Here is a 15,416-nt window from a genome sequence, read left to right on the forward strand (position 1 = left end):
CCTCGCATGTCTATTCGAATGTATCAAGATGATCCCCTGGATACTGACATCGGAATCTCTGATAGGATGAGAGAATGGATTGCAAATCCATACACTGTTCCTTCTCTCACCACTGATACTGATGAAGGAGCTGATGGTAACCATGAAGATCATGTCGGTCAAGAAGATGAACCACATGATGGTGGTCATTTCTCTCCTCAACTTTCTCATCATGTCGTCTCTGTTACTGAGAAAGTTCCCTCAGCTCAAAAGGATTCACTGATTCAGGGGGAGCAACAATTTCAGGGGGAGCACCCATCTCAGGAGGAGTATCGCTCACAGGGGGAGAGTCCACCCCAGGGGGACCAATCTTCTCTGGGGATGCCTCCACGCTCACAAGCAGCTCCAGGTTCTTCATTCCTTCAAATTTCGGCCTCAGCATTTAATGAATTTCTGACACTGACTCGAGACATGAGTCAGCGTCTTCTGCGCATTGAGGCTGATGTTCATCAGCTAAAGGAAGTTCTTTTGCATACTCCTTCCCCTAGCCCCCAACCTGATGATGCTCAAAAAGAGGGAGATACTGATGATGATGATGATGCTGATGATAATGCTGATGATGATGATAATGCTGATAATGATCCAAATAAGAGAGACACCGAACCTGTTGACAACACCATTGTTCAGACTGAATCACCAAAGTCGATGCATAAGTCTGACTCTGCGGAGCCTAATAGTCCAGCAGCTACTGAAAAGCTTGTTGAAGATAATGAGCATGATGATGAACTAGATGATGAATGTCAAATACTGGATATGAACTTCATTGATCCCTGCATTCCAGTCCAAGAAGAAGATTCAGATGATCTTGATAATGAATCTCAAAGGCCAGACATGAAATTCGTTGATCCCACTGTTGATCTCATTATTCCGGTCCAAGGAGAAGATTCAGACGTTGCTAGTGAAGATTCTCATCCACTATCTCGCAAGCGCAAGGTAGCAGATACTGACTTGGCTCATTCACACACTGATACTTCTTTGTCTTGCAAGAAACCCAAGTCCATTGTCAGTATATCAAACTTGGCAGATGAATGGAACATGTCTCCTGATCAAGTTAAACAAATCCTTGATGAAGCTAATCAAGCTCAACTTCTAAAGAACATTGCTCAAGCTGATGAATCACTCATTCAGCATAAACTTCAGGCCAAAGGATCTTTTGAAGCTCAGATGCAGAAATTCTTGGAATTTCAGTCCAAATCTCAATCTTCTCAGCCTCCTCCTAGCAGCAGTAAGCCTAAGTCTGATAGTGTTCTTGACAGGATTGATCGAAAGAGGTTTGAAGATGTTCTTAGACGATGAGTGTGTGGTGATAAAATCATCAAAGTTAAAGCTTCAAAACCACGCAGCGAGAAAATTCTTACGCTGCTGATTACTCGTCAAGGTCCACAACATTCATACACTGAAGTTGTCAAGAGGGATGAGCTGATCAAATATGGATATTCTGAATGGATAGAATTACTCGAATTAGCATCCAAGCAAACCTCAGCTCACTCCTCTGAACTGACATGTGCTCTACATCTGCTGATCAAGAAAGTTCAGCGTTTGGACCTTGTTCCTAAAGAACGACCACAGCATCAAGGCCAAAGGTCATTTGTTCCTAGAACTCGAAGAAGCAAATTTCAAGTTGAATGTGAAGATGTGTTGGTTCTGGACTTTGGTGCTGGTGGGATTAACAACTCTCTTCCTATCAGTGTTGACCCAGTTCAACATAAATTTATCTCAGTTCCTGAACACGGGATGTTCTATCTCGATAAAAACAGAAAAATGTGTTTTCAGCGAACTGTTGAGATTCCAAAGGCTCCAACCACTCATCTCGTTGGCTTAAGGCAAATGTGCATGAGTCATCAAAATCTCTCCGGAGAGTTTCACATCCTTATTGCTATGGAGCTGCTGAATAGAAGACAGGAGTTGCTGGATAGTCCTTACTGGCCGGTAAAAATAGAAGCTGAAGCTGAGTATGAAGAGTTCTTGTCTAGAGGTGTTCTAATTTAGTTGGTTTTGAACATCATCATATTGGGGGAGATTGTAAGGTCAAACCTTGAAATATGATGATGTTTGAAATATATCTTTCAGCATCAGCGCATATCTCAGTATCAGCATCAGCGTCTCAGCAGTTCAGTGTGTTTAGTTTATTCAGTGCATTGTAACAGATTTTGTATTTATCTTGTTTCCATAGTTAGCGTAAATTAGTTAGCTGGCATATCCCTGATTTATAGGGATTGACTAGAATAGTAGTATATAATCTTTTGTATAGGTTTGTGAAAGTACACACCTTTCACAAACCCTAATAGTTGCTTTATGCACACGATAATCTCTTTGTGAGATTATCTTTCTTAGTGAAAGTTTTTCTTCGTTAATTCTTCTTATTCTTATTTACTATCATTGTTTGATAAATTGATTGATCAAAAGGCTCTTCACCCTTACTTTTTACTTTTTTTAGTTTTTTTATTAATTTTATTAATTTCTTTATTAAAATAAATAAAAAGAAAATTGAAACTAATATTTCTTTCTCTCTCCCTCCCTCCCTCCCTCTCTCTCTCTCTCTCAACACGTACCCATCTTCTTCTTCTTCTTCCTAAAAATTAGTCCAAATAAACAAAAAAAACACCCATAACAAATTGTTGAACTCGTCGGTTATCAATGGAGATGGAGAAAACAGAAGGAGAAATCATATCTAGGGTTAGTCTTCTCCGTCTGTCTTTAGAGATGTTCGTCTTCTCCATTTGTTTCTAGATCTGTTTGTTTTCCATCATAGTTAGGATCGACTTGACTGTCCTACCACTACTAAAGAAGTCTCCGGTGAAGATTTACAAACACCCCTGAAGCAGCACCTCCGCCAAACACCACCTGTAACCTCCGCCAAACACCACATGTAACCTCCATCTTTATTCTTATAATATCACCTTCATCTCCTTATTACCCCCACTTGGAATACACATCAGTTTTTGAACACCTCTTACTGTCAAGCCTCCAACCATCATTTGTAGATCTGGAAACCCTAACACCATCTTTCATATTCGCCGTTGTTGGTAGCATGTCTGGAACATCGTTATCGTCAGTGAGACCAACAACGACGGTGATGACGATGCTAGAAGAAGTCGAAAAAACAACGGTCGTTTGGGAAGGAGGTTTCAGATATGAAAAACCACTGGAGATATCCTACTCCGGCTCGATCTGTTGAAGCTTGGTCGTATGAAGACGAAGGTCGGAATCATATTTTCGTAGGTTGTTCTTAGTAGCGTCCGTCACCGGTGTCCTCATCATCACCTCCTAGAGGCGGGTTTGTGGATCTATGACGCAGCTAAAAGATGGGTTTACAGGGTTTGCGTTTCTGAGACAAACGATGAGAACGGTTAGCAGATTTGAAAGAAAGGTAGAGAAGGGCGGCGATTTGAGAACACCATTCTACGTTGGGAAGAAGATGAAGATTGGTTTTTCAGATTATAATTTGAGTTTTTAGATCCAGTCTTGGAAAAGATGAAAAGAAAAGTGTTGAGGAAGATTAGAGAGAGAAAGAGAAAGAGAGGGAGAGAGAGAGAGACTTAATTATATTTTTTAATTAAAAAGTAATGGAGGAAATAAAAGAATATAAAAACACAAATAACAAGGGCAAAAAAGTCATTTTAACCCCTTTCACTTTTAAAACGGACCAAACTCGCAACAAAATGAAAATTTTGGACCTTTGATGCTAGTCCAAACCTTTTTGGACCAAAGTGGCAATTTTGAGCTAACCATAGGGACCATTTGTGCAATTTTGTCTATATAGACAATTGACATTATAGAAATAAGACAAAATTTCACAATTGGTCCCTGTGGTTTACAGAATATCGCACTTTGAGGACTTCCTAGCAAAAAGTCACGCGACTGGTCCCTGTGGTTTGTAAAATTACATGAAAGGTCCTCCTACCATTAAATCTAACTTTTCTGCCGTTAGATTTTAAGGAAAAAGACTATTTTGCCCTTGTACCAATATTGCAATACACTACAAACCTCAAGGACCATTCGTGTAATTTTTTAAATATGAAATTTTGTATATATATAAATTATAAATATAAATTCTCGTGTATATATATATATATATATATATATATATATATATATATATATATATTCAACAACTTGATATTTTTTTAATCTTTTTAACATTTTTTTTATAATTTTAGTTATGTATGGTTTTTTAATGTTTTTATTTATTTTTATTTAAGTAAATAAACTTAAATTCGATAAACCATATTGAAACTTTTTTTTTCTTAATTATGAAATTCAACGCTAATGTTTTTTTATTTTTTGTTAATTTTGTTGTTACGGTTTTTTTCTACTTTGATGCTCCATAGTTAATATCGTTAGCAACTTTATGTTTGCATTTATCATTATCATTATTTCGTCTTTTGTTGTTATATATATATATATATATATATATATATATATATATATATATATATATATATATATATATATATATATATATATATATAGTTATTTATTATTCTTCTATTATTTTTATTTATTTTGATTCAAGTAATGAAAAATAGAAAAACAAAAACAAAAAACTCAAACACCAAAGTTGTAAAATACTCTAATATATTGATACATTTTAAACATTTCATATTTTTTTGGTTTTTTTTCGCATTTTTCTTATTAATTTTAGTTATTTATGGCTTATGTAACTTTTTTTATTATTTTGATTTGTGTAAATAAAAAAGGTATGTTTATTTTCTTTATTTATATTTGTAAATATAACTATTTTATTTACGCGAATGAAAATAAAAAAAATTAAACAAAACCATAAATAACCAAAATTATTAAAAAAAAAAAAAAACTTAAAAAACTCAAACACCAAAATTGTAATATACTCTACTATATTCATAAATTTTACACTTTTGGAAAAGGTCAAAAAAATGTTATCAAGTTGATGAAAAATAAAACGAAACAAAAAAAAATAAAAATAGGAAATAATTAAAAAATAATATGAAAAAAATTAAAAAATAATACAAAAAAATTTAAAAAAAAAATACGAAAAAACCAAAAAATATGAAAATTTAAAATGTATTAATATATTAGAGGATATTAGAATTTGGTGTTTGAGTTTTTGTTTTTTGTGTTTCTATTTTTTATTACTTGAATCAAAATAAATAAAAACAATAGAAGAATAATAAATAATTAAAATTATAACAAAAATATAAAACAAAAGGTCAAATAAGGATAATGATAAATGCAAACATAAAGTTGCTAACGATATTAACTATTGAGTGATAAAAAAACATTAACAGTAACGACATAAAATTGAAATAGAATAAAATAATATTAACGCTTCAATTCACAAATAAGAAAAATTAAAGGAAAAAATAATTTCGACATGATTTATCGAATTTAAGTTTATTTACTTGATTCAAAATAAATAAAAATATAACAAAAGGTCATAAATTACTAAAACTATAAAATAAAAATAGAAATCAAAATGTCAAAAAGATTAAAAAGATTAAAAAAAAAAAGTTATCAAATTGTTGAAATTATATATTTACATATATATAATTTATATATTTACAAAATGCGAAATTTATAATATATATATATATATATATATATATATATATATATATATATATATATATATATATATATATATATATATATATATATATAATTTCATATTTAGAAAACTACACGAATGGTCCTTGAGGTTTGTGTGTATTGCAATATTAGTACAAGGGCAAAACAGTCTTTTTCCTTAAAATCTAACGGCAGAAAAGTTAGATTTAACGGCAGGAGGACCTTTCATGTAATTTTAAAAATCACAGGGACTAGTCGCGTGACTTTTTGCTAGGAAGTCCTCAAAGTGTGATATTCTGTAAACCACATGGACCAGTTGTGAAATTTTGTCTAGAAATAAAGATCTGATTTGTATTCATTTATCAAAATAATTACTATTTTCAAAATTGGAATTTCGGATCCCCTTTAAATAATAATATATAATGTGTATTTTTTTTATAAATTACTCAAAAAATTATCTATGTCATTTTAAATATGAAATGATTATTTTCATTATTCCTCAACTAAACGACACATTTTATGTCTTAACAAGTAACCTATTTTGATTTTCATGCGTTTGTTCTTATTTTTTTAAAGTTCATGAAAGACAAAGTATTATATCGATATTTTGGATTTGTTTGTCGGATCTAAGACATATTGTTGAAATTTTGATATACATATTTTCTATCTTAAACGTGAAATTTGAATCCAAAATGTACTTTTTTGGTTAGGAAATGTATTTTTTGGATAAATTCTTGATTTTTGTGACATAAAGTTAGATGTAAATGCATCATTTCCGACATGATGGTCATTTTGGTAAAATCGAAGAAATTAGATTTTTTCTTATGCTCTAAAATTTGAAATGTCATTTTTGTGATTACTCTTAAAAAATTACCAATAACCAATATTGCATTCTGCAATAATATCAACAAATCAACTTGTGAAATGATCGTCGTTTATATAGATTTTTTTTCTACAAGACCTAGCATATTCCTATACATGGAGGCATATTCATCTAAAAACACAACTAAGAATAAGACCAACAAACCAATTGCTTAATAAATAAAACAGTGTTTTAACAAATAATAATAGGCTGATAGCTATATTTTAAAACATAATTGTACAAATTTAATGACATATATTTCTAATTAAACCTTAAACATTTGATTAATTCATTTAAAACAACAAGAAAGAAGATGAAAAATGAGCATAATTACATGAAACTTAAGTTTGTACTCATGAACCACTCCATCCTTCCATTATTATCAATTTATCATCAAATGTTTGTGATTTTTGTGTTATCAACATATTATGGTGTAATTATTATTAATAATGAGATATATTGAGCTCCATTTACTAACCAAGATATGAGGTGTGGGGTGCACACTTAGAGTGATAAATATGAACTTGAGAATACGGGGGTCCGGATGCAACCGAGATATGTAAGTATTGTAACCCTCTTTTTGGTACAGGGTTCCAAGGGGTTGCACCCATAGTGGGGTCTAAGGGGCAGGGCCCCTGGTAATAAGGGGCAGCGCCCCGAAACCTAAACGGGATTCTATACCAGATGTGAGTCCAACCATGCAAATTCCCGCCAAAACTATTAGTGATATCATGATGATGTCATAAGTTGGTTATGTATTAATAACCAACATTTTGCGCCAAAAAGCATGCAACTTTCGTTTAACTATTTCCCATCTTGTATAAGAACATGTTTTATGTTCCAAAAAAAGGGTTACAATACATATACTCGAAAATATGCTCATTAAGGTTTTCTTTATCTCTCAAGAACACATCAAACAAGGTATTTTGTGTTTCGCAGTCTAAATTAGGCATGTTGTTGGGGTTCCTATTATCGCGTGTGTATATTTTATCTTTAGGCTTTTGGGCTTAGTGTTGCTCTTATGTAGTGGCCCATTAGGTTATTGTATTTATTGATTATTTGTGTTTCAATGGAAGGCAGAGAGGAAAAGTGCCGTTTCATGGTATCAGAGCCAAGTTAGGGCTTAGAAAGTTTTTTTTCTCTCTGTTCGTCATGGCTGGCGATGAACCCAAATCAGGACCTTCTAAGATTGATTTCACATCTCCTTACTACTTCGGGTCCCAAGATAATCCAGGTAACCTTATTACTCCAGTAATTTTTCGAGGAGATAACTATGAAGAATGGTCACGTTCTGTGCGGCTTTCACTTATGGCAAGACGGAAGTTTGCCTTTCTCGATGGTACCATCGAGAAACCGACGGATGCGAAGAAGCTGGTTAATTGGAGTTGTCTCCAGGCCATGCTTGTTCAGTGGATCTTAAACACCATTGATCGTTTAGTTAAAAAGACTCTTCCCTATTTTGAAGAAGCCAAACCCCTTTGGGATGCTTTGAGGCATCGCTTCAACATTGGTAATGGTCCACGTAAACAACAAATTAAAGCTGCACTAGCGGAATGTCGACAGCCGAGAAGCATGTTCGTGGCTGATTATTTCGGTTTACTACAACCATTATGGGATGAACTTGCCACATATAATCCTCTACCAGCATGTACGTGTAATGGATGTACATGTAATCTTGTTGATAAATTTCAAGCTATGGTTGATGAAGACTGGTTCCATGATTTTCTTTATGGTCTTAATGAGGAGTTGTATGGTCATGTGAGGTCCTCTTTGTTGGCTCAAGATCCACTTCCGACCTTGGATCGGGCCTATCAAACAATTCTTCAAGAAGAACGAAATCGGTCTTATCTCGAACCAAGGCAGAAAGAGATAATGTTATGGCTCTTGCAGTGAAGTCTCAGACTCCCTCTCGGGGTGGTATAGGTTGTCGTTTCGATGATCGGGACAAAAGTAACTTAGTATGTTCCTATTGTGGCAAATTTGGTCATGAAGAGGTGAGTTGCTTCTCTAAGCATGGTTATCCTGAGTGGTGGGAAAATAGGTCGAAAGGTAATGGCCGTGGGGCCACACGCGGTCGTGGAACTGGTGGAGGAGTTGGCAAAGGGAAGGCTGTCGAGGTACGTGCCACTGCTGTGAGTGGAAATTCTGGTATATCATCATCACCATCAACTGTTTCAGGTGAGAGTGTGCCACCTATTTCTCCCACTCAGTGGCAACAACTCATTGAAATACTGGGTAATGCAAGTATCAAACCTACAGATGATCGTTTGATTGGTGAGTATTCTAGCCTTTGCACTCCCTGGATAATTGACACGGGAGCTACAAATCATGTGACTGGGAACTTAAATCTTTTGAAAAAACCAAGAGACATCATAGCGTGTTCGGTGGGTTTACCTGATTGTGATCAGGTGGCCTCCACTAAGTGTGGAAGTGCATGTTTGACCCAAAATTTGGAGCTCGAAAATGTTTTATATGTGCCTAAGTTGAATTGCAACCTAATTTTTGTGTCTCATCTAATTGATGATTTGGATTGTTCTTTACTAATCACAAAAAAATGGTGCACTATACAGGACCAAAGTTTGAGGACCCTGATTGGAGTCGGTGAACGGACGGATGGTCTCTCTACTTGTGTGATGCCCCGAAGAAGCAGGCTTTAAGTGTAAATGTTTCTTTAGAGGTGTGGCATCAAAGAATGGGTCATCCTTCTGACAAAGTTGTTCGATCGCTTCCTTTTGTTGATTCACGTCATGTTATGAGTAAATCCTGTGATGTGTGTCATAAAGCTAAACAGACTAGAGAGTCATTTCCAGTTAGTGAAAAGAAGACAACTCATTGTTTTGAATTGATACATTGTGATTTATAGGGGCCATATCACATACGGTCTTCATGTGGTGCTAAGTATTTTTTGACCATTGTAGATGATTTCTCTAGAGCTGTATGGATTTTACTTTTGCATGATAAAATAGAAGTTAGTAATATGTTCAAATCTTTTTTTAAAATGATTGAAAGACAATTTGATGCTAAAGTACAAGTTTTTCGAAGCGATAACGGAACTGGATTCAATTGTATGCATGAGTATTTTGTTGAAATGGGATTTTGTTTCAGACATCTTGTGTAGGTACTCCTCAACAAAATGGCAAAGTAGAGCGGAAGCATCGCCACATTTTGAATGTTGCTCGTGCGTTGCGATTTCAAGGAAATTTACCCATTGAATTTTGGGGTGAATGTATTCTAGCTGCAGGATATTTGATAAATCATACTCCTATTGCTTTAATTTCCAATAAATCTCCCTACGAGGTCCTATTCGGCAAACAACCCTCTTATAATGAATTGCGTGTGTTTGGTTGTTTATGTTACGCCCATAATCAAAAAACCAAGGGAGATAAATTTGCAAGTCGTAGTCGGCGATTTATCTTTGTAGGGTACCTTATAGCAAAAAGGGGTGGAAACTCTTTGATTTTGATATAGGAGAATATTTTGTTTCACGAGACGTCAAATTTTATGAATCTGAATTTCCTTATGCAACTACATCTTCCATGAAAGATAAGGAGGCCCAAAGTACCGGTTTCTCCATTGATAGACTTGATGAGTTTCTTTATGAACATGTTGGTTCAGATGTTGATTTAGAGGTTTCACACGATGAAGTTGAGGTTGGTAATGATGTGATGCATGAAAATGTTGGTTCAGTAACTCGTGAGGAGGTGTCAATAGTTGATGATGTGTCTGTTCATGAAAGTGTTGAGCAAGAATTAGACTCTCTGGATAATAATACTCACAAAACAACAGGTGCAAGGTTCACTAATGACAATGAGAATGTTGTAACTAGTGCTGGTACAGATACAGTGAGTGAAGGAAATAACATGGGGCGTGGAAAACGCAAGAAAATCGTGTCATCTAAGTTGCGCGGATTTGTTACCAATACAATGAAAAAGTTGAGTCCATCCCTTTCTCAGAGTTCATCTTCTTCAAATTATTCCTCAGGTACATCATATCCTATAGCACACTTTGTGAACTGTGATCGGTTCTCTATTAGACATAAAAACTTCCTTGCAGCTATAACATCAGAAACTAAGCCTCAATCTTTTAGAAAGGCAATGTGTGACTCAGGTTGGAGACAAGCTATGCAGAACGAGATACGAGCCTTAGAAAAAAATGGAACTTGGAGTATAAAGACGCTTCCTCATGGTCAACGAGCTCTTGGAAGTAAATGGGTCTACAAAGTTAAGTATAATTGTGATGGGACTATTGAGCGCCTCAAAGCCCGTTTGGTAGTTTTTGGAAATCATCAAGTTGAAGATTACACCGACACCTTTGCTCCAGTGGCAAAAATGGTTACGGTTCGTGTCTTTCTCGCAGTAGCTGCTGCAAAGAATTGGGATCTTCATCAGATGGATGTGCATAATGCATTCTTGCACGGGGATCTATCTGAAGAAGTGTATATGAAATTGCCTGTAACGACCCAAAAATCATAACTAAAAATTTATTTTTAAAACATTACTAAAACCATATTTATAAAAACGTATCATAAGTCATAACATAACTTTCGAGTATTAGATTCAAAACATAATCTCATTATCAGAGTAAACCATTTCCCAGGCTAACTGACTATGGTGTGTGCACTGCAATCTCTCCGAGCTCCTCTTTTGAAAACTGAGTACCTGAAACCAAAACTGAAAACCGTAAGCACGAAGCTTAGTGAGCTCCCCCAAACTACCACATATCATACAATAACATATAAAACACATACTAGGCCTTGCCCACTGCATCAGACCGAGGTCCGGACTAACTGGGGCCTTGCCCCCTGCATCGGACCGAAGTCCGGAAACTGACTGGGACCTTGTCCCCTGCATCGGACCAAAGTCCGGACTAACTGGGGCCTTGCCCCCTGCATCGGACCGAAGTCCGGACTAACTGACTGGGACCTTGTCCTCTGCATCGGACCGAAGTCCGGACTAACTGGGGCCTTGCCCCCTGCATCGGACCGAAGTCCGGACTAACTGACTGGGACCTTGTCCCCTGCATCGGACCGAAGTCCGGACTAACTGGGGCCTTGCCCCCTGCATCGGACCGAAGTCCGAAACTAACTGAACAGAACATAACATAAACATATCAACTAGCATGAACACACATATACTGCATACTACATCGGTCCGTAGCCCGGAACACATAACACATAAATCCTGTCAGAGCCACGAAGGCATCAAACATACTAACTACTGCATCGGACTAAAATCCGGAAACTACTGCTAGCTAAACGGGCCGGCATTGTGGCCTTAGACCCGTTCCTACTGGAAGGAAACTCACCTAAACTGCTGAGCTCTGCTGATAATCCTTTGGCTGCTACTCGACAATCCCCTGAGCCGCTGCTCCTCTAGCTCTCCGAGCTATCAATATCAATATGACACTTAGTCTGACAGTCCTCTAAAAGTCAACTAAGTCAACTCTGGTCAAGGTCAAAATCCTGGTCAAAGTCAACCTTCCAGGTCAACCCTACTCGCCGAGTTCATATGCTCAGGATCCTTCTATTCGCGACTCGACTTGCCGAGTCAGTCCATGACTCGCCGAGTCCAACTATTTCCGAGTCCTGACCTGTCCAACTCGTTGAGTCTCCACCCGACTCACTGATTCGAGTTTCAACTCAAAGGGTTTAGGGTTTCGCGACCTGACTCGCCGAGTCCAAGAATAGACTCGACGAGCCCAAGGCAATCTTCAACCAACTCGTCGAGTTGTTCTTCCAACTCGCCAAGTTCATGCCTAACTTCATCCGACTCGACGAGTTGTTCATCCCACTCGTCGAGTTCCTCCTCATCTACATGCTACTCGCCGAGTCCATTCAGATCTACATACATGCAGAGGACTTTTGAGTCATGCATGGACTCCAAAATGTAGATCCACTCTTCTAAAGCCTATTCCTTATGTAAAGTGGCAAACTTTACATGTAGCTAACGAGATCTAGGCTCAAATCACTATAAACTAGGGTTTGAGACAAAGGGGCTCAACAATCAACCCATAGACTGATGCTTTATGATTCTCTAGGCCAAGATACACATAGATCTGAAGTAGCAACTTCATATCTGGGCTTCTAACTCGAAATGGTTCATAAACTTGTCCTAAAAGCCCCAAATCCCATGATAAAGGTTGATCTATATGCAAAAGAGGGAAGGTAGTGACTCATTACCTTCAAATGCTCTGGAAGACCTCACAAACTCTGGATCTACTGCCAATTCTTGAATCCCCAATGTGTGCCTTCTTCCTTCTTCCTTCAAATCACCCAAAATGGCAAGAAAGCTTGAATGAGCAACAATGGAGGCTTAGGGTTTCTGGTTCTGGACTATAGGGCCGCAAATGAGCCCTAGGGAAGAGAATAAGATGCTTAAATAGGGTACCAAGTCCTGAAATTAGGGTTTCCTCGTTCGGACCCAACTCGCCGAGTCCACGAGCCGACTCGCCGAGTTGGTCACTTACTCGATTCCCTAGATCCCGCTCCGACTCTTCGAGTTCCTCCCTGGGCTCGACGAGTCCACTCCTTGACTTAAGGTTTCTTTCCTTTTCTTGGACTTTCTGATCTTGGGTGTTACAACTCTCCCCCACTTAAACTAAACTTCGTCCTCGAAGTTTGCTATGACCAACTGTCCTGCGAACTGCCTCCAACTCTCTGTCTGGGAAAACTAACACCCTTTTGTCCATCACTCCAGCCACTCACAGTGATGGTCACTACTGTTGGTACATACTGAATTCTTCTCTTTTCCATAATTTCCTCAACGTTACTTCCTCCGACTGAAAATTATGTTACCTCTCATCCGCCTACCGGATGCACTGAGACCACCCTGGTCCAACTAATCTGACGATATCTGAGTTACCGGACTTCCACCGGTCACTACACTCCATCGCAATCTTCTAGTCGCTCCCAGCGACTCCTGAAGATACTTCGACTACCTATAACTGTTCTATCCATTCTGCCACTCATACTGAAACGATGCTGTTGGAACCAGCTTGCTTATCTCCCATCTGATTACTCAACTCCTACTAACTCGAGCCTTCCATCCTGAAAGAAAAACTACCTGCCTAGCTATCCTTACAAATCACTTATACTTGGCAGACGGCTCAACTGATCCTGCTGAGAGGGACTTGCCATTTCCAAATCAACCAACTATACTGATACTGACCCTCACACTGCAACTATCCAAAACACGGAACTGCCTGCAACACCGAACTGCCTAAAACACTGAACATGCCTGAAACTCTGAACTGCATGAAACACTGAACATGCCTGAAACTCTGAACTGCATGAAACATTGAACATGCTTGAAACTCTGAATATGCCTGAATCACTGAGTTTCCCGAAACACTGCTTCCCAATTATCTCAAGACCTTCCTGGTTACCAATCATTCGTCGATTATTTGCAACACTGAGTTCCAACTCAACTGTGGAGTCAAAGGACTCCTCACTTAGTCGCTCCCACGACTTTTGAACGAAATCTTTATCTGGAACTAGTTTCCACTAGTTATCTTGTCACTGTGGCTCTAACAACCTTCCGATCCAACCGATCGGGTCCATACGTCACATCCTGACATCATCAATTCCACGCCTAACAACATGATGGCTCCCAAACTGACGGTAGCCCTTAACATACCCGAACCCCAACGGTGCACTGCTACTCTGATCTCATAACTGATGTGACGATCTATAGCCAAATTGCTGACTTAACCATAACTGAACCATTTGGGAAATCCGAAATCTAACCTGGGATTCCCATATCTTCACTGCTGCACCCGAACTGGTGGGTACTACTATTTCCCCCGCGTCCAATAACGCGCTCATGCTATCTACCAACCTGATAAAGGCCACGGCTACACCCGCATACTTACAGCTCTCTAATACTATCTGGCTGCTAGTGAATGCTACGGCTACCCCCACAGACTTACAACACTCTACTACTATCTGACTGCTAGTGAATGCTACGGCTACCCCCGCAGACTTACAACACTACTACTACTATCTGACTGCTAGTGAATGCTACGGCTACCCCCGCAGACTTGCAACACTACTACTACTATCTGACTGCTAGTGAATGCTACGGCTACCCCCCGCAGACTCACAACACTACTACTACTACTATCTGAGGACATCCTGACTATCCCTTGTCCTGCTAGGGATTCCTCATCCTGATTTCTCAAAGCCAGCCCTCAGTCTTTGAATTCTGCATCAACCTCGACATATTATATCCTTGATATACTTAGCGCTTCGTCGAGGAATTCTTCGGCTTGGTTCCCAAACCAACCGCCTACTAATCCGGGTACAAGAAGCTATTTTTGGGAAGTTTCCAAACTCCCAACTCCTGAATCTACACAATCCTGCATGCTGACTCTGTCACTGGCTACTAATACGAAAGCATCTCTTGCTAACCGTTCTCAGGATCCTCATTCCGACTCACTTGAGCCCTACAGGTGGTCCTCCAATCCTGGATTCCCAACCAGCTTCTAACCATCTCGATTACATGAACTAACTGCTGGGAAGGTCCTCGAACTCCCAATTCTGAACTTCTCAATCCATCAATCACTGTGCTACTATTTTTTCTTCTCAGAGGCCGCGCACTCATTCTGGGTCTACGTGGCTCTTATCCTTGTATACTCGGAGAGTTCTCCCCCACTTGGATCGGCTAATTCCTTACTGCTCACTGGTCGAAAGGATTCCCAACCTTCCTTCCATTAAAAGGGCGATACACTGTCCGCCAACGTTTACCCTTGCCAGCGCTCCAACTAACTCTTACTAGATCCGCACCCTTCTTGCTATCTGACTGAGCACCCTTCGATCCTTAACTGTATTTGCTTTAGGGACTACATCTCGAGAACCTGCGTTTGGGGTGCACATCCCCAACCCACTTCCTTACTGACCGCTAGCTACTCTACTAAAAACTCTGGATTATCACTACTGAGAATATAACTGATCATTACCCGACTAACGCCT

Source organism: Lactuca sativa, chromosome 8, assembly GCF_002870075.4.
Source record: "Lactuca sativa cultivar Salinas chromosome 8, Lsat_Salinas_v11, whole genome shotgun sequence".
Classification (NCBI taxonomy): Eukaryota; Viridiplantae; Streptophyta; class Magnoliopsida; order Asterales; family Asteraceae; genus Lactuca; species Lactuca sativa.